Raw genomic sequence first — 18,412 nt, 5'->3', positions numbered from 1 at the left:
AGACCTGCTGTATTTCCATTTTAAATAAAGTCATCTTTGTTTGATTGAGGCCAACTGCTGTCGATGAAGCCCAGACGTCAATTATAAATATTGACAGTGACAACCGTGCCTTGCTGTTTGTTACTACAATAATCCTGTGTCATTAGATTTGTCATACAGAAGGAGTACTTGATGAAATGATCAATCGTTGCCTTCAGTGGTCAAAGAATTAGTCACTGCTCTAACATATGTCTGTATATTTGCTCATGCGGTCAACCTATATCAGGCAGATATTATGTAAATGTAATATTGTATCGTTGGAGTATTTGCCTTATGAGGTCGATTTTCTTTGTAGCAAAAGCTTTAAACGTTTTTTTTTTTTATAAATCATTATAATGAAGTTCAAACAAATAAGCTGTACCATATGAAAAACCGACATTGCTGTAGTTTAAACCTAATTATACAGGGTTTTCCACTAAGGTGTCTTATATAGCTGTGGTCGGATAGATTTAGAATGCATTTAAGTGATTATTTTAAATTGTTTTTGTAACACTGAAAAAGCTGAAAAATTGCTGTAAAGACTTGAGCACAATCTCACCAGCTAACTCGAACCCCTTTTAGTAAAGTGATCAGTTTAAAAAAAAAAATTACTATTGTAATGTAAAATAAAATGTTCATCCGTCAGTCTTATTTTGGTGGTTTGCTGGCAGATAAATATGCACTGCCAGTGTCAGATTGAAGTATGTACCAAACTTTGCCTAAAACCATGGTTAACCATAGAACATCTTATGAAATTTAGGTATTTTTGCTTTTAATTATCTTTCTGCTCAGCCTCCGTTATAAATGCGGACAATAACGATAATCTTTCTCATTCATCTGCTTGAATACAGTTGCAACAGATGCTTAATTGTTGAAATACAGACATATACCGTACATAGTCTCTTTCTTTTTCTTTCTTTTTTTTTTCCTTCCCCGTAGCCTTAGGCAAAACCACTCTGATGTATTTGTGGCATCGGTTTTTGTCCTTTTTTAAAGCATGAATCAAACTGGTGTTTGCCTAGCTGGAGAGTTGGCCTTGGGATATATGCTAACTGGCATCTTTGTGTTCCCGTATGTGTGTGCGTCTCGGTGTCTGCCTACATTTACTTAACCAGCCCGTTTCCTCTCGCCTGTAGTCTGTGGCTCAGCACATCAAAGGATGTCTCTCTGCAGAGCCTGAGATAACAGCGTAGCATAAACCCTGCTGCTCCGCTAAGCTTTTCCAGAGTCTTTCCACTGCCCTCGGGCGCACCCACTACCTCTTTTGTCTGCCTGAAGCCTTGGGAAAGATGTGCGTGTGCGCGGTGCTGTTTGGCAGGCTGCGCACCCTAGGTAGAGTTTGTGTGGTGCCGGCGTTTGCCAATATTTCCTCCGTCTTATCCAGCGAGAGGCATGTGTGTGCGGGCACGTGTCTGTTTGTTTGCTGACCTGCCAATCCTCTGTTGTCCTCTCCGTCTGGATAGCTGTTGTTCATTCCGCTGTAAGCCAGACCGCTTTGCTGTTTTTCGCTCGTGTATATACAGAAGATGTTTCTCAGACTAGTGAGCTGCTGTTTTGGCCGACGTTTCTGGCTGTCGTAAGAATGTGATTTTGTTTGGCGCTACAAATAATGCACCTTTTAATGCCTAAAAATACCGTTGAGTGGGAATGTTGACTGTATTTTTTTTTTTTTTTTTTTTTTTTTTTTTTTTTAATACTGTATTCTTTTTAAATCAAGCTCAGTTGGAGTGCTATAACGACGTTATTCGTTAAAGATTCGCTATATTCTAAAGAATAATATTAGTGTAATAAATGCATTGTTCACCTTAAAGTGTTACATTTGATAAAATATGTATTAATCTGTTAATGTTAGTTAATAAAAATACAACAGTTTATGATGTTAGGTCTGTTTACTAACATTAATAGATACAACATTAATAACGTATTAGTAAATAATATAATGTATTACAATCAACTAACTGCGATTTTAGTGTTTCACTGTTACTAATCTTAATCTTAAATTGATACTTATTGTAAAGGGTTACCTAAAATTGTGTAGATCTACCGTTTAAATTTCATCTCATTTTAAATATGTAGTTTTATAAATTTAATGAATGGTTATAATCTTCTATGCCAACTGAATCTGGACCTTCATTCTTAATTTAAGTATTTACGTAAGTGAATTATTTTAATAAACAGTGATACGTTTCCAGTTATTAACATCGTAAACTTTTTTAATTTTTATAAATGTAGGTTTATAGCTGTGCATTTTGTTAAATTTTTCTAAAACCCAATGCTGTTTTTTTTTTGTCATACATAAGCTGAGGAAGTGATGGCAAATGTGACATCTTTCTCTCTTCTAACCAACATATTTTATTATTTTTTTTCATCCTTTTTGTAGTTTTGTTTTCATGCACCACTGTAGATGTTTGCCCAATTGACAGTACTTCTGCTTCTGAGAAACCTTGAGAAAACAGTCTGTTGATATCATGAATTGTATTGATTTCCACTACTGAGATTTTGGTATCGTAACCACTCTATGGAGGGAGCTCGCTAGACTTTGATACAGTGTCACTGTCTTGGCGTAGACTTTTGTCCACTCTTCAGGGGAAAAAGGGCATTTCATTACTAGTGTCCTTTTTAAAAGTGGATGTAAGGGCCTTTTTGGCGTGTTAATGGCCGAACTTCCCCCACACGCTTCTTTGTTCCTGGAGCCATTATGTTTTGCTGATCTGTTTCTCTTGAGAGGGCCGGCCAGTGTCTCATCCTTGAGTCCTGGTGGTCACTGTGAAGGGGAAACTCCATTGTGGGGATTGTACGTGGCTTGGTATGGGAGTCATGTTTATTTTGCTTTTTAACAACAGCACCTTTACAGCGTCTCTCACCGCTGCAGTATAAAGGTCACTCACTGTGTATTCTCCACTGGATGATTTTTTATTTTTTTTTCTTAAAGATATTGGAAACGTATGCAGACAGAAATAATTGCTAAGCATGAAGTTTCACAATGCATTTAACATCCCTAATGCACCGTGGATTTGAGGGAATTGGTATTCAGTGGGAAATGTTCGCTGGTATTTTACCCATTGCTGTTTTATTGAATGGAAATATGTTGGGCTATGGTATTATTGTTTAAATATTTTCCACACCAACTCGACTACTTCAGCATAAAACATTCAGTGGAAAAAGATGGTTAACAGAGCCTAAATATGTCTTGTCCATCATTGTGTCCACAAATGAATACTATTTATCAAGGATTTTCATTTATGCAATAAATTGTCATTTGTTTCATTCTTTTTCAGTAGCATACTAAGTCTACGGAATGCTTTCTTTAAAGGTGTTAAACTAATATAATGAAACTTTAAACCTCCAAAATGATTTCAGAAAGCAAATGATTTGAACTTGATTTGTTACCATTTGTTTTCTACAAAGCAAAACAAAACAAAATGCAAAAAAAAAAATAAAATAAAGAAAATGTACACCCGTTGTCCTCTGGACTGGATAATAAAATCTGGCACCTGTATGCGCACTATGGTTACCATAGCAACCAGGTCCCTAACAGTTGGCATGCTCTTGATTTCCTGTGAGACTTCACAGCTTTGTAATCAACATGGGAATCTGTGGTACCTTTTACCTCTCCAGTGTAATCAGACCATTTTCTTGGAGAAAGAAATGAACCGCCGTTTTATGAGCACATCTACTGCTTCTAGCCGCCATTTAATGACTTTTTAGTAAAAACTTAGTTTGATCTGTTTTTAAATGCATTTTTAAAACCCTTTTTTTTAAAAATATAAATCAGTTACCTAAGGTTTCCAATTCAATTAATCCTTTTAAGTAGACTGTTAAGGTTGAATTTGTTGCTTAATGTTATTTGATTTTCTGTGAAGTTAATCAACATTCACATTTAACATTTTCTTTTTTGATGACTCTTTTGGAAGTGCTTGAGATGGCTTGTTTCACAGTATTACAATGACCTTTTTTAATTATGATTTGGTGGTCTGTGGAGGTAATGTTTGTCTCTTTCTTTAGAGAAGGCTGAGATCTGTCAAAATTCTTGTATGCTTCTCAATAGTGGAGAGACACGAGAAGCAACAGATCAACAGTGAACGTTGATCTCCCATATCTGTCTGTAGTGAAACTAGAAGGTTCTGAACTATTGGCAAAGAACTCTGTAGTACTGTGTCCTTGTACAGAACAGCTTTTGAAACTTTCTGAATCATACATATTAACCGTTGACCTGATATTTGCTTCTGGTGACTTTCTTTGCAGCCCCTCAAACAGATGAGAAATGCTGTTCTTCTTAAGGTTGTCTGGGTGGTGTTAAGCTGTTTTGTTAACATTAGTTAAAAGCAGCCACTGAATTAGGCCTTGGTACCCAACGATATGTCAAGGGAGCATGATTACCCTTTTATTGCTGTTTTTGTTGATCAGCCCATCTTAACTGGAAGGTACTGATTTAACTGCGTACCACCATTTTAGAACTGTTGAAATGTGCAAGCTAAATGTATTATTTCAAAGTTTTGTGCAATAAACAATTTGATTTCTGATATAAAATTTGGCTCCTGAAGCACTGCCATAAATCACTCTTTGCACTCACTCTACCCAATACCTTTTAGCTTCAGTATCATACATAATTCATGCTGATACTTACTGCTAGACAAAAAAAGTCAACTGTTTTGAGGGAACCGCTCAGACTTTCAGAACTAAAAAAAAGTCCTGCAAAATTGCGAAAATGACTTTTGTTGTTGGGGGATAACATCCGAGAGCTAAGACCATCAACCCAACTTGGGCACTTCTTCCATCCGAACAGACCACTGTAGGACCAAGATCAGGGATGAGGAATTTTGATTGGGCTTGACCACAGGATATGGAGAAACTCATGAGTGAGACTCTCCAAAAGTGTCTGTGTACATTTGCGGGTAAGAATTTAATTTAACATTGGTTGTATGTCTACATCATCTTATTGTTTGTTTATTTTACGGTTCCTCTCTGGTTTCCGAGAAGATGATGGTTTTGGAAACTCTGGAACGGTCAACGTAAATAACCAGAATCTGCTGAATGAATGTAAGAATTAGTTGTACATTAGACATCAGGTTAGTGTCTAGACCCAGACAGTAGGGTTTGCAGTGTCTATTCCCACAGTTCTCTTTTCCCAATCAGGACCATGTTGGACAATGAGCACCAGTGTGTGTCCAGTGATCTGGGGAGGGTTCTCAAAAAGCTTCTCGTCTGACCGTTCTACCTTTCCTTAGAGCACTGAAAGAAACCCCTGTTCTCCTGTAGTGAGGGAGAGAGACAGAGAGATTCGGAGGAGACTGTCTGACTTTGAAAGGCGCTTCGTCAGGAAATGATTGTCTTAAGATCGAGACAGACAGAGAGGGCAACAGCAAAAACATCTCTTTTCTGAAACCAAGTGAAGTGGCCTGCTACTCAAAATGTTCTTCGGATTTTAACCATAAAGTTCTTTCAGTTTGTCCAAAAAGTGCCAGCATTGGTTGTTATCCCAGTCAAGTGTTTTTTTTTTTTTTTTTTTTTTTTTTTTTTTTTTTATAAATAAATGGAGAAACAATTTATGACCACCACTACAACATTCCCAACTTGGCCAGGTCTGTGAGAGGGTTGTAAAAAGACAAAAATCGATTGGGCAGTTATAGTGTAGACACTTGAGGGTATTTAGTTTCTTGACTGTATTTAGTTTCTATATTGTATTTCTTGACTGTCAAAATTATTATATTTAAAAAATCGTTTGTTTAGTATAAGCTCACTTTAGTGGTCACGTCTAAACTTCAGTTTATTTTGGGCTAACAGGTAATCGTTTAAGACAGCATCCTGACTGATGTTACCTAAACACGGCCTACACAGTTAACACTTCACATAAGAGACTTTGCTAATGCAGGCATAACGCTAGTTACTTGACATTTATAAGCTTAATTTACACGGTTGTTTTTAAAAACAAAAAATAAAACAAGGCAGCCTGTCTCAACAGGTTTTTGTGAACAGACCAGACAACTGAGGGACCTGCAGTTTCTTTTTGCAATATTTAAGAACTTCCAACAGTTTTGAGTTCATAAGTGGAAGTTGGTGAGATGGACTGTTTCTCATCTCCAGGTCATCCTGAAGAACTGAGAAGCGTCGGTTCTAGTCTGACCTGGTCTCAACTGGTTTCCATTCAGAAATGGGCTTTTGTCAACATTGTCATTGGGTAGAACTGAAGAGTCGGTTCAGTCCAGTTTGTGAATGAATCTTATAGAACAGTTTTGTGAACTAAATCAAACAATGAATTGAAAAGGTCAGACTCAAAAGAACAATCATGAGCTGGACTGATCTCACTGGAATCAACAGATGATTTCAAGATGAACGGTCACAGTGGAGAATAATTTTAAATTTGGGATCAGTTTTCTCAAAAACCCACATATAATTACGAAAGAAATGGAGCACAAGTCAAATTGATCACTTTTCAGATTATTTCATGTATTTTTCTGAAATTGGAGCTGCAAACCCTAATTGTACAGTTTTTAAAGAAAATCTTTGTCCTCCACATGAAAGATAAAAACTACAATGGCATGAGTATGAGTAATGAGACAATTTTCTTTTCTGGATGAACATTTAAGTTGATACAGGGTCACTTTCCATCAGCTGTTGGGAGCAGACAGTGCAACAATCAGCCTTCGAGTTGCTCAAGCTTTCTTCCATTTTACCTTATTTATTTATCTGAACAAATTTCTGTGAGCTCTCTCATCTTTGCCTCTTTTTGTGTGCTTATTGCTTCATTCAGCCCAGCTCACTCTCAAGATTCTTTAAACTCAGAAGACATTGTCTTGAATTTCAGCCACTGAAATTGCTCTCCCCCACGCCGGTGGAAATGCAATATAGCATCACCCCTCCTCTCCTTTCACTCCCTCCGTCTCCACTTAGAGTTTGGGGGGAATTGATGACTAGCTGTTGATGGATTTAAGGACAATGCAGGCTTTCCATTTTTGTGACTGGCTCTGAGCTGTACACTGGGACTACCTTTTTGTGCATGCTGCCAGTCATGGGGACATGCAATGTTTCACGGGTTGTAGTCTGAACTTTTTTTTTTTTTTTTTTTTCCCTCATGGTTAAAAATCTTGTAGAAATTTGTGGTAAGTGGTTTATTGCAGTTTTCAAAACATGATTGTTGAATTGGCGACATTACTTTTCTTACTCCTTTATTAAAGAAATACACATTGTCTTAAATATACCATTTGAGCATGCTTTTCAATTTCTGTGTTTTTTTTATACATTTCAATTTCAATTTCTTTTATACATTAAAAAAAATAAATATTTTGAAAGGAAAATCTGTAGTATTTGGAAAATACTGCTTGTATGTCCCATGAAAGTAGAATCTGATGAAACAGGAAATATCATAGAAAGAACCAAGGTCAATATTTGTCACAGAATATCATAATTTCACATTTTATAATATTGAAGTTGTAAAATGTTGTGCGGTCAACTTTTTTGTTACTATTTAACAATAGTAATTATGAAACTCTTTTTATTTTATTTATTTTTTGTACAAAAGTACTGATCTGATTCATGGAATCCAAAAAATTCCCATTGACAGACTGACGTTCGTTCGGGTACAAGTAGAGTTTGTTGCTTTTTGTTTGTCCCTGAAATCATATTAACCCTAAAAGGCATCAGACTTGCTAAAATGCGGACTCTGTCATTAACTCGTGTTTGAAACATGGTATGTGTAGGTGTCGAAGTGTATCATGTGTTATTAAGTGCAGGCGTTTGCTACTGTGCACCTGGTTCCTGTTTGCCCACAGTCTGCACAGGGAAAACAGACGGCAGAGTCTGTTTATTCATTTTCTCAGATCTAATGAAGACAAATGCCTTTTTGAGACTGCTGGCCCATCTGGATGGCGATCATCTCAGAGGATGGAAGATGATAAGATTAGCTGGAGAATAAGAGACATGCTCTTTCTCTGCTCCCCATCTTCCCGAATCCAACCTTTTTGTCTCCTGTCTGACCGTTAGGTTTGCTTTACCTCTCTGATGTCTCTCCCTCAAAGGCCTGACAGAATGAATAAAAATTTCTCTCAGAGATGTGTGGGGCACTTACAATAACAGTACAGTGGTAAAAACATCTAAACCTCTCCCAGCCGTACAGCCATATGTTTACAAGACATTTTTTTTTTTTTCCCCTCAATGGGCTCTTTCTAGTCTGTCGTCTGGCTGGGGCTTGAAATAAGAGATGGTCCAGTGGAAATGGTCCATGTTATCTGCTCAGTCTATTACTTAATGTACTTCTGTGGCCTGTTAACTCTAAACTTGAAGTAGATGTTGCTTTGATAAACTCAACTAACCAATTTCTAGTTGGAGGCAGTTGATGAAATGTGATTTGGTTAGATGTTGATGTCCTTTTGAGGTCTGAGATTGGCTCTTAAATATACTGTCAGATGGTGGTATGTGTTTTTCCCATTAGTTTTTTTCTCCTTTCTTAAAGCACGTCTTTGCAGCATTGGATGATTTGAACGGCATCCCTTTTTGTGCTTCTAAAATAACTTGACTCCTCCCAGGGTTTATAAAGTATCCTGCAAGCTGATGAAACAACTTTATTTTGGTTGAGGTGTCAAACTATAAAAAAAAAAACTTTTGCTAAAACTCACCCTCTTCTGTTAGAGGTCTGTCACTTTTGCAGATTAAGAGTCAGGGTTCCCATTGAAAATGGTAAGGAATTTTATGATTTCAATGCTTGTGAAAGTGTTTTTGTGGTGGGGTCCAACAAAAATTCTTAATTCTTAAAACTGGGAATCTTCTCTAAAAAAAAATTGTCTATTTATGTAATGATCAAATTTAGACGGCATGCATCAAGGTAATATTTATATTCGATTTCTAATCAGGGATTGAAAACCTATCAAACTTCATTTCAAAAGCCAATGAAATCGCTTTGGGTACCTGGGTGGGCTCATTGGACAGAGCTGTTGTTCATGGTATTGTGCACAAACTCCCACTGATTCTCCAAAGATGTGAACGAGTTAAAATCAGATAATGAAACCCTTGCCTTATTGTTCGCTTATTAATAATTGCCGCATTTGAGTGAATTATCTGGTCAACAAACCTGACGAGGAAAGACCCTGTTAGACGTACAGACTGATGCTATGGATTACATTAGTATTTTTATTATACATTTCAATTATGAAGGATTATATTATTAGGTTCACCACAAGGGAGAAGTTGTATCATCTTTGGAATTCCTCCCTCCCTCTTTTGTGTCTCTCACTTTGTTCCACATTTTTTTTCTCTCTGTAACTGGAGTAGATGCTTACTGGCCCAGCCCGTCGCTATCTGAACCTGAACGCGCTGTAACCTGAGCCTAGCCGTGGCTCTCTGCGGTGGGCCTCACAGTGGAGCTGTGCCATGGGCCACATTGCTTGACTTTATATCATTACACAGACTGTCAAGTTTAGCCCGCTCCTTATTAAAGTACTTCTACGCTGATTCCAGATCAGGTACCCCACCCAACCAACAGTCTTATGAGGAAAAACATGCCTCAGACGCCTTGAAGCACAGCACCAACACCTCTGTGAAGAGCAGCAGGAATGGCGGAGGAAACGAGAGCGCATTCCTGCTATGATTTATGAATGCTTTTCTCTTCTCGCTCCTTCTGATTCACTTCCAGGTGCAGCCGTGCCAACGCTCCTCCTGTGCTTCTGATCCGAGAACAAGAGACACCTTGTCAGACAGATGGTATTGTGTGATTTTTAAAATTATTGTAAAGGAATTTGCCTTTCATGTCTCACACTATAATGCTCGGCCTTTTCTTGTCTAATTAAAAAGCACTTGTGCTTGTAAGTAAAGTTTGTCTTCGTCCACCCTTTGCCTTACTTTTAAACAAAATCTGGTTGTGTAGGTGAGTTAAATAGTTTGCTTCACTTTTTGTTTTTATTTCTGTAGAAGACACACTTTTGATCTGTGTGGTCTCCAGATGTTGCTTCTAAGTCTTGGCCCACTGTCTCAAAGTCCACTGTTGAAATTCAACATGCCTGCAACATGTAACCGTTTAGGATTCTTTTGAACGTTATACAGTTGCTGACGTTCAGCCCAGACCCGTTTTTGATTATGAAATTCCTGCCAAAAGTTGTTTAAAGTTAACTTGATTTTTTTTTAGTCCAAAATGAACACTTGATACATTTTTTTAATAAAGTAATATGTATAATACTTGTAATTAAACTGTGTAAAGGGTTACTCCACCCCAAAATGCTCATTTTGTCATTAATCACTTTCCCTGTGGCATAAAAGCTTTGTCTTCAGAACACAATTTAACTGGGAGGCATGTGACTGTCCCATTGAATACCAAGTAAATTATACTGTCAAGGTCCAGAAAAGTATGAAAGACATAATCTAAATACTCTCTCGGACATCAGTGGTTCAATCCTAAAGTTATAAAGCAACAAGAATACATTTTGTATGGGGGGAAAAAACTAATTCCGACTTTTTTTTAAATAATGTAACACTGTAATGTCACGTTTTGCTTGTACAGTTTAACAATTCGCATCAATCACAGAAATTGTCAACTTTCCTAGCTCTAATACTTTAAATATAATTATTAACACTAGCTTCTCTAAACCTCCACATGGTTTATCAGATCAAATTCTCAATTATCCGAACCAAAACTTGACGGCCTGTTTAATACTTGAGTATCCACTTGTTAAAGGAGCGCAAAGATCCCCCAAATCCCCTCTCCTCTCGTTTACAGAAAACACGTCCGATGAGGAAACCCAAGACTACAGATTTCACACCCTTATAGGAACTGTTATGACAACCCCTTTCCCCATCCCTCTGCTGTATTCACTCTCCCTGCTAAGGCTTTGTTTGAGTGAAAGAGGAATGCGAACTAAACGGAGTTGGATATACAGTGTGAGAAACTAATATTAATGCTGTTCTGCAAACCTCTGTGCAAGAACAGACGTGGCAAAAGTTTCCGTGAACTTGACCTTTTGTGAACCAGTTTTCTTCCAAACTCTTTCAAATTTCTTCTAAACTTCAAAACCAACATTTACACTTGAACATGTTGAGTCTAGAAGTTCCATATGTTAAAGAAATCGCTTCAAACTGGCTTACGCGCATGCTTTGAGACCTGGCTCCTGGCATCACATCTGGGTTACTTTTAGGTTCTTGGTAGAGAGAGGTGTAAACTCTTCTCTGGAGAGAAGCACTGTATCAAATGTGCTTGACCCAGACACCATGTTTTAGCTATGCCATTGAGAAAGCTCAATGAAAATGGCAAGGTTGGGATTGTTTGTGTAGTACTTTTAATGCTGCTCTTGCACATCTGATTTACTTTGGCTGGGGGTATTCCTAGAAGATCTGTAGATTTTCATGAAAATTTAGTTTCAAGTTACTTTTGAGAAACCTGCTGCTTAAATGTTGGAAAACACAATAGTGCTGTTTTCCATAATGTTGTCTACTACAATTGAATTTGGGCATCCCAACATTAGGTACAGTATGAAAATAGAACTTTTTAAAATTGGTCATGCTTAGCTCACAGTGCTTAATGGAGTGACTCTGTTTTTGTGTTAGTTATTTATTTTTTTCTCATCATACAAGACTGAATATTACACTTAGCCATCGGTATTTCTCCACCTCCTTTTTATTTATTTTTTTCTGTCAGAGGTTGTTTACCTTAGATGATAGAACTTCTGATGAGCTCAATTTCTTTTACCTGAAAATTTTTTCACACTCACACACACACACACACACACACACACACACACAAAGAAAAGTTGAGCCAACTTAAAATTAAGGCAACGAACTTCAGCAGATTTTTGAGTTTCCTCAACTTAAACTCCTACAAAAATAAGTTAATAAATTAATCTGCTGAAGCTGGTTGCCTTACAATTTTATGTTGGCTCAACTTTAATATTGGTTGCTTTTTATAACGTTTTCATTGACTTAATGGTTTATTTTAATTTTTTTTATTTTGTCTAAACAGTTGCTATACAGTAGCAGTGCAATCTTTGTATGGATGTGAATTTAATTATTTCTGAGCTCATGTCTTAATTAAATTAGTGTGGAAGATCCATTACAGCGGCAGTTCATTTGTTTATCATATTCATCTTACGGTCTTTGAAATGGAAAATACAGAACGCAATCTTTGCATTTGTATTCATTCAACTATGAAAATGCTGTTCAGCCGGAGATTAGTCTAAGAGATGTCCTTTTGTGTTCAAGGTGAGATGTTGGGATTCTAAACCAGCCTTTTGTAACCCCATTTGATCCTCAAGGTGTCTTTGATCTGGGGTTGTCAGGAGACCAAGTTGGCCCATATCTCTGATTGCTCTTGTACCAGGATTTCAGAGTTCTTGCTGTGGTTCCTCAAAAGACAATCTCTCAATGGCATCGGTTTACAGCAATATTATGCTAAACTGCTTTCTGTTAGTAGCTGAGTGTGTGTATTACATAGCTGCTTTCAAGGAACATGACCCTCCTTTGCCCTTTCTCTCTGAGTGGGCATTGGAACATAACATTACATCACTGGCCTGAGATTAGACGGGTGCCGAGTAACCACTGGAGGAGGGTTCTGTTTGCTTTTTGATTTGTGTTGGCAAAAGTCTCTCTGCATGAAAGTGACCAGTGTTTTAGCCAAATCGAAATTTGTCACAGCAGGTGTCAGTTGTAAGGGTTTTGAAGGCTAGCAGGCATTTTATTTTTACTTTTTAAATTTTTTTTATTTTGCAACTTACTCCTTACTCAAAGTTCACTGTGTATAACCTGATATAGAAAAGTGTTTATTATTTGGTATCGCATTTTAAGATAAACCAGCTGTATGCAAGAAAAGTTTTTTTTTTTTTTTTTTTTTTTTTAATTTAGACTTTTATCCATAAGCTCTATGTAGTATCATCAATGGTTCTTTTGGTTTTGCTTAAATGTTGGTCAGCATTGTTTTCTCTCCAGTGGAATAATGCAAGCATGTCTGCTCTTGTGTTCTTGATCGTAGATCATGCTTAGGAGTTTCAGTACAGTTTGATTTGTATTTATTTAATCTCTCTGCAGAGGCCCAGAACCATTGTCACATGTAATATGAGAAAAGTATACGTGAACATGCCTTCTCTAATATGGAAAGCTTGTTTTTTATTTATTTATTTTTTTGACATTTATCTTTATAGTAGTGCTGTCAAACAATTAATCTCAACCAAAATACGTTTTTGAATGCATGAATATGTGTGTATATATACTGTATATTTATTGTGTGTGTGTGTGTGTGTGTGTGTGTGTGTATATATAAATACACACACACACACACACACACACACACACACATATTGGAAAATACACACACTGGAAATATGTGTGTAATGTATAAACATAAGATTTTTCTTAAATGTATACATGCATGTGTTTTGTGCATATAGAGTTGATTGTAAGTACAAAGGCAAGCCCATGGCAGCTGCACTGCACTCATACTAAAAGCAGACTGTTATCCAAGGGTTGTTCTTTTGTCTGTCTTATCTAATATTCATCACTCTTGCCTAATGCTGTTTCAACCCCTCCTGTTGTCGAGTTTGTAAAAGGTTCTTGAGAGAAGTCCTGGGAAATTGTTGTGGTTTCAATTTGAGGCACTTCTTTTAGTTTTTCTTTTTTTTTTTTTTTTTTTTTTTTCTGCTAGGTGCGTGTAGATGGTCACATGTCCTCTAGTCTCGCAGTTCTAGTGTTTTTCCTCTTTACTGTCTCTGTATTGTCATGTATTAAGCCGGCAGGAAGTTGCCTGTCCTCATGTTACCTCTGGGATCAGAAAGAAGTTGGAATTTGGGTATGAAAACATTTCTTGTGGTATAAGTTACAATGAATGGTGTGTGTGAGCTGGTTTCCTCTCAGTGGCCCCTGTTCTCTATGGTCACGCCTACCGTGTTGTTGAACAGCATCATGGAGTGCATTTTAGGTCATACTTTATTCTCGGTGTAATCTGTATGTATGTTTTGACGCCTGTGCTGACATCGTCCAGAAGTCAGAAGGTTTTTTTTAAATTAGTTTTTGATTTAAATGTCTGAACAGAGTTTTGTGATTTAACACGAGCTCATGATATTTGCACCTTTCATTCAGTGACAAAGTTTTTCACCCTTTTTCTTTTGAAATTTGTCCTGAAAAAGACTGTTGCTTCGAGAAATTTAACCAATGATGTGACCATGGTGTGGTTTAGTTTCTTCTTAGCTTTTGCGACTGTAGTTAAGATTCACAAGTTGTTTATTTGTGAAGATTATCATAATCAAAAAAGCTTAAAATGTAAAAATATTTCTTCAGTAATTCAAAGGCCAATGCAGAAAACCCGTGACGTAATTTATGCAAACGCTTCCTCACAGTGTGTTAGTTGCAACATAATGGATGTGGTTTCAGATCTTCTCTTCAATAATGTGAGGAGTGTAATGGGTAATAGAGACAAAACCACCAGGTTATGAGGTAAAAATAAGGTAAAGGAAAATGTGGGGATGCATCCTTCACAAGATTAATAACATGTTTAGAAACTAGGTGATGTTTCCGTTTTATAATGACTTGAATGGTAATTAAAATATGAGCTAAAAATGAGGAGCTTTGGTCTGTCAATCCTTCCTAACAACAGGAGATTAGGTTCTCCTTTAATGCCTTTTTTCCTCTTTATTCACAGAAGTCAGAGGTGGGGAACCACATTTGAAGGACTGAGCTGCCAGACCTGTGAATCGTAAGTAATTACTTGATGTACAAATTTTCTCCTACTGAAGAAAAATCTGAAACTTCACTTCCGTTGAAAAGGCTGCATTTATTTGATTAGAAATACACTTCAGATCATAATATTGCAATTTAAAGCATGTCTTTCTGTTTAGATGATATAAGGCCTAGTTTATTCCTGTGAAGACGCAACAGAATTTCCGCTGTCAATACTTTAGTCTTCGGTGTCAAATTATTTATAAACTATTGTAGTCTGTTGATTTGGTTCTTTACAACATTGTCCTGTTATCAGTGTTGAAAGGAGTTATGCTGCTACACATTTTGTGGAAACTGTGCTAGATATTTTTTGTGTATTGTTTGATACATAGAAGACTCCAGTAGAATAAATTTCAGTCATTGGTTCTTCTTTGGTTTTGTTTGAGATTTATGGGTAGTTTGGCAGCAACTAGACTCCATCAGCAAAGAACATTCCAGAACGTTTATGGTGGACACCAATTCATCCCAGTGACTTGAATCTTTTAAATCAGTTTTTAAAGATTTGATGGATTTATTTACTTCTTGACATCTGCTTTGAATTTTAATATATTAAACATTTTTTTTTGAATAGTTCTCAATGTTGGTTCTGAGTTTATAATTAATGTTGCTCTTTTGAGATACTGTGCTTTGAAGCTTTAGATATGGTGCCTTCGTGGTTGCCACAAATGCTTTTGAGACGAGCAGGCCATTCAGAACGCTACCACCATTTGTTGTCTTCTCCCGGATGGGATGGCTGTACCATTCACAGGATGAAAGACAGAAGGAAGAAAATAAAGGTGGAGAGACCCACCCAGCCACCCATTGTCCTTGGTGTTGAAGCAAGGAAGTGAACTTTCACACTTCCCCGCCTCAATGTCGGTCGCAAGAGTCACTAGTGTGCAGCCCTGATACACTAAAACTGGTTTTTTTGAGAGACCGACGGCTTCATATTCAAGGGTCCATGTTTGTTTTTGTGTCTTTGCAGTTGCTTGGGGGAGTTGTGTGCTTGGCCGCTCGAGCAACTGGTTAATAATGTATGTCTCGTCACGCTTTTGTGAATTAAAGGTAAACTGATATGGTGTGGGGGGGGGGACTCTTTCATTGATGAATTTTTAAAGAGCTGCACTGCTAGAGGCCACTGGGCTGTTTATAATACCTTGCTTGAAAAAGATGCGTTGTGCAGAGAGAGAGTGCGATAAATTGTAAGAGAAATGACAGAGGTAGAAAGAGGCTGACGGCCTCCTAATATGAAATGTTATATATCAGTGATGAATTATACATAAGCTCTGAATGCAGTATGAGCTGCACAGTATGATTTGATAAGCGTGGTTTTTTTTTTTTTTTTTTTTTTTTTTTTTTTTCTAATAAATCTACAGGCAGCACAAACGGACTAAAGAGTGTGAGTCTCTGAGGGATTCTGGCACATAGCATGGTCTAATCCAATGCGGAAAGACAACATGAAATCCTAATTGACCCTGTTTGCTTTCTCGAAAAATTCTACTGGTCTTGCTCTTTATGGTTTATCAGTGCACATCATTTTAACTGTGTGTGTGTGTGTGTGTATACATGTATTTTATATTTACTTAACACAAAAAATGCCCTAAATATACTTCTAACTATACCAGCAAAGCACAATTTAACTTAAAATGAGTAAGTTAGAAAAATGAACTCTCTGGCCATTTTTGAGACACCTTGAATCAACATTCTTGAAATAAATGCGCTGAGTTTAAGAGAATTCTTTCAAAATATTGGAAAATGGTACAAATACCAATTGGAACAGTGTGTACAAATATATTAAGGGTGTTTTTTTTTTCCTCCAACCAAACAATTTCGGTTGCCGAACTTTCGGTGCATCCCTACATAAAACCGTATATATTGTGATACATATTATCGATAAATGACCATGAATATTTCATGAAGCTATCTCATACCCGGCATGCCGATGGTGAATATAAATTCTCAGTTGTTCTTTAACCGTTTACATTCTATGAAATCTTCCTGAAGTCGGCTTGAATTCAAAACGGGCTTTCTGGTAAAATGTGCATTTATATATTTGTTCAATTAGGAAGTAAAATTGGGCCAAATGCACAATGACTTGCTTGTGACTGTGAAGTTACGTGGTCGCACATATTTCAGACTCCATAGCCGATTTTACAACCCTTATTTGCCTACTTGTACAATGCCGTAAAAGGCGTACTCTATAGTGAAGGAAAAATACATACTTTGAAGTATCTAGCACAATAATAGACATGCAACATACTATTTCATCATAACTGTGTTTTAATCTGCCCTGTCAGTCATCTTACTACATATATAAAGCATGTTCATGTACCACGCATTAGTTCTTAGTTTTGTGGCCAGCATTAGCTGCACATCGAATTTCCAACAGAAAAAGTAAACGGAGTACGTTTTGAGTTACTCATTTCAGCACACTACAATTTTAGGACACACTAATTCTAATTTCGATTACTATTTAGGTACTATGAATGAGCAACAAGGTGCACAATTTTGTGTATTTGTTGTGATCGGAGAGACTAAAATCTGGTAGTGTTGCGTTCTCTGTTAATGTAGCAGTTTTTCTCGTCGATTATTTATGAAATCTGATGTTCACTGATATGTGCACAATACATAAAGGTTTATACATGAAAAGAGATTCAAAAGTGTCTTCCGATTTTTAAAGTCGTGTAGTGTATTCCAGCCTCCAATGACCTGAATCTCCATCGCACAAGTGTGACGGTCAAACCCTGAACCTCTGCGGTGTTTCCCTTTCATTTCGTCTGTTCTTCTATTCATTCCTCTTTAATAATTCAAGCTTTCCCTTTGTGGTTCACAGGAGAGGCCACTGATGGCAGCCATTTAGTCTGCACGACTCCATCGTGCTGCAGTCCAACTGTCCATTTTTAATCATCCCTGCCTGAATTTTAAAGGCCCGGGACACACCGTCAGGCGAGTGTTTGTCGGGTTAGTTTTTTTGTCCGCACGTCGGCTCATGTCGGGCTCGCATAGGTGGCAATTTGCCCACTTCAACATGTTGAATCCGCATCGGTGAGAGCTATGATCGGATGTTCGGTTTAATGAACCAGAATTAAAGCGAAAGTGACACAAAATTAGCAAGTAAATGAAGAAAGGGCAGACATGCTCTTACCAAAGCATTCCAGTCGTCACATTTTTTTCTTAACAGATGCTTAAAATGAATGGCGTTATCAACCTAGCTAATATTCAAAATGGTAAACAAGTCTCACGTGTCCTTTTGTTTTAGTTTCTCCTTTTTATGTATAGCTGCTGATATTGATATAGTTGATTCCTCTTGACTTTTTTCACTGTTTTTTAGGTTTGCTTGGTGCGTCTCTGCCTTAACCACTACGCCACACCACCTCACTTGCCAGCTTTCAGCCATTTGTGGGTCAGTCTCATCCATGAGAGACTCGTATGGCACGCTTTCTTCTCTGTTGTAGTCTCAGTCATTCTTACTTCAGCTTGTCTACATCCTTTGTTCTCAGTTTGGCTTTAAGCAGTCAAGTCTTCGGGGTTTTGAATGAGTTCATCTCGCAGGCTCTTTACAGTAAATGTGATGTAAGATCCATGTAATTTGACTTTAACTGAGGTGTAAACACCAAACACTTGGCTATTCATCTTCATATAGTTTATTGAGAGCAGAGAAAACTTTAGATTTTCAGTTGGCGTGCTATTACCTTATTGATGAAGTTTGTTGAAACTGTCAGTGCTTATGAAT

At 37.2% G+C, this 18,412-nt stretch overlaps 1 protein-coding gene across 3 annotated transcripts in view; it reads left to right on the top strand.

Moving 5' to 3' along the window:
• Nucleotides 1–18,412, top strand: part of fbxw7 (F-box and WD repeat domain containing 7) — a 130,897-nt gene that overhangs the window by 10,655 nt on the left and 101,830 nt on the right. For all 3 annotated transcript variants that reach the window (XM_043247085.1, XM_043247093.1, XM_043247102.1), the window contains exon 2: nt 14,624–14,677. The gene's annotated coding sequence lies outside the window, so the exon portion shown is untranslated. The remainder of the gene's footprint in view (nt 1–14,623; nt 14,678–18,412) is intronic.

Source organism: Puntigrus tetrazona, chromosome 1, assembly GCF_018831695.1.
Source record: "Puntigrus tetrazona isolate hp1 chromosome 1, ASM1883169v1, whole genome shotgun sequence".
Lineage (NCBI taxonomy): Eukaryota > Metazoa > Chordata > Actinopteri > Cypriniformes > Cyprinidae > Puntigrus > Puntigrus tetrazona.
The sequence above is the reverse complement of the archived record's forward strand: the minus strand, read 5'-3'. Positions and strand labels throughout refer to the sequence as shown.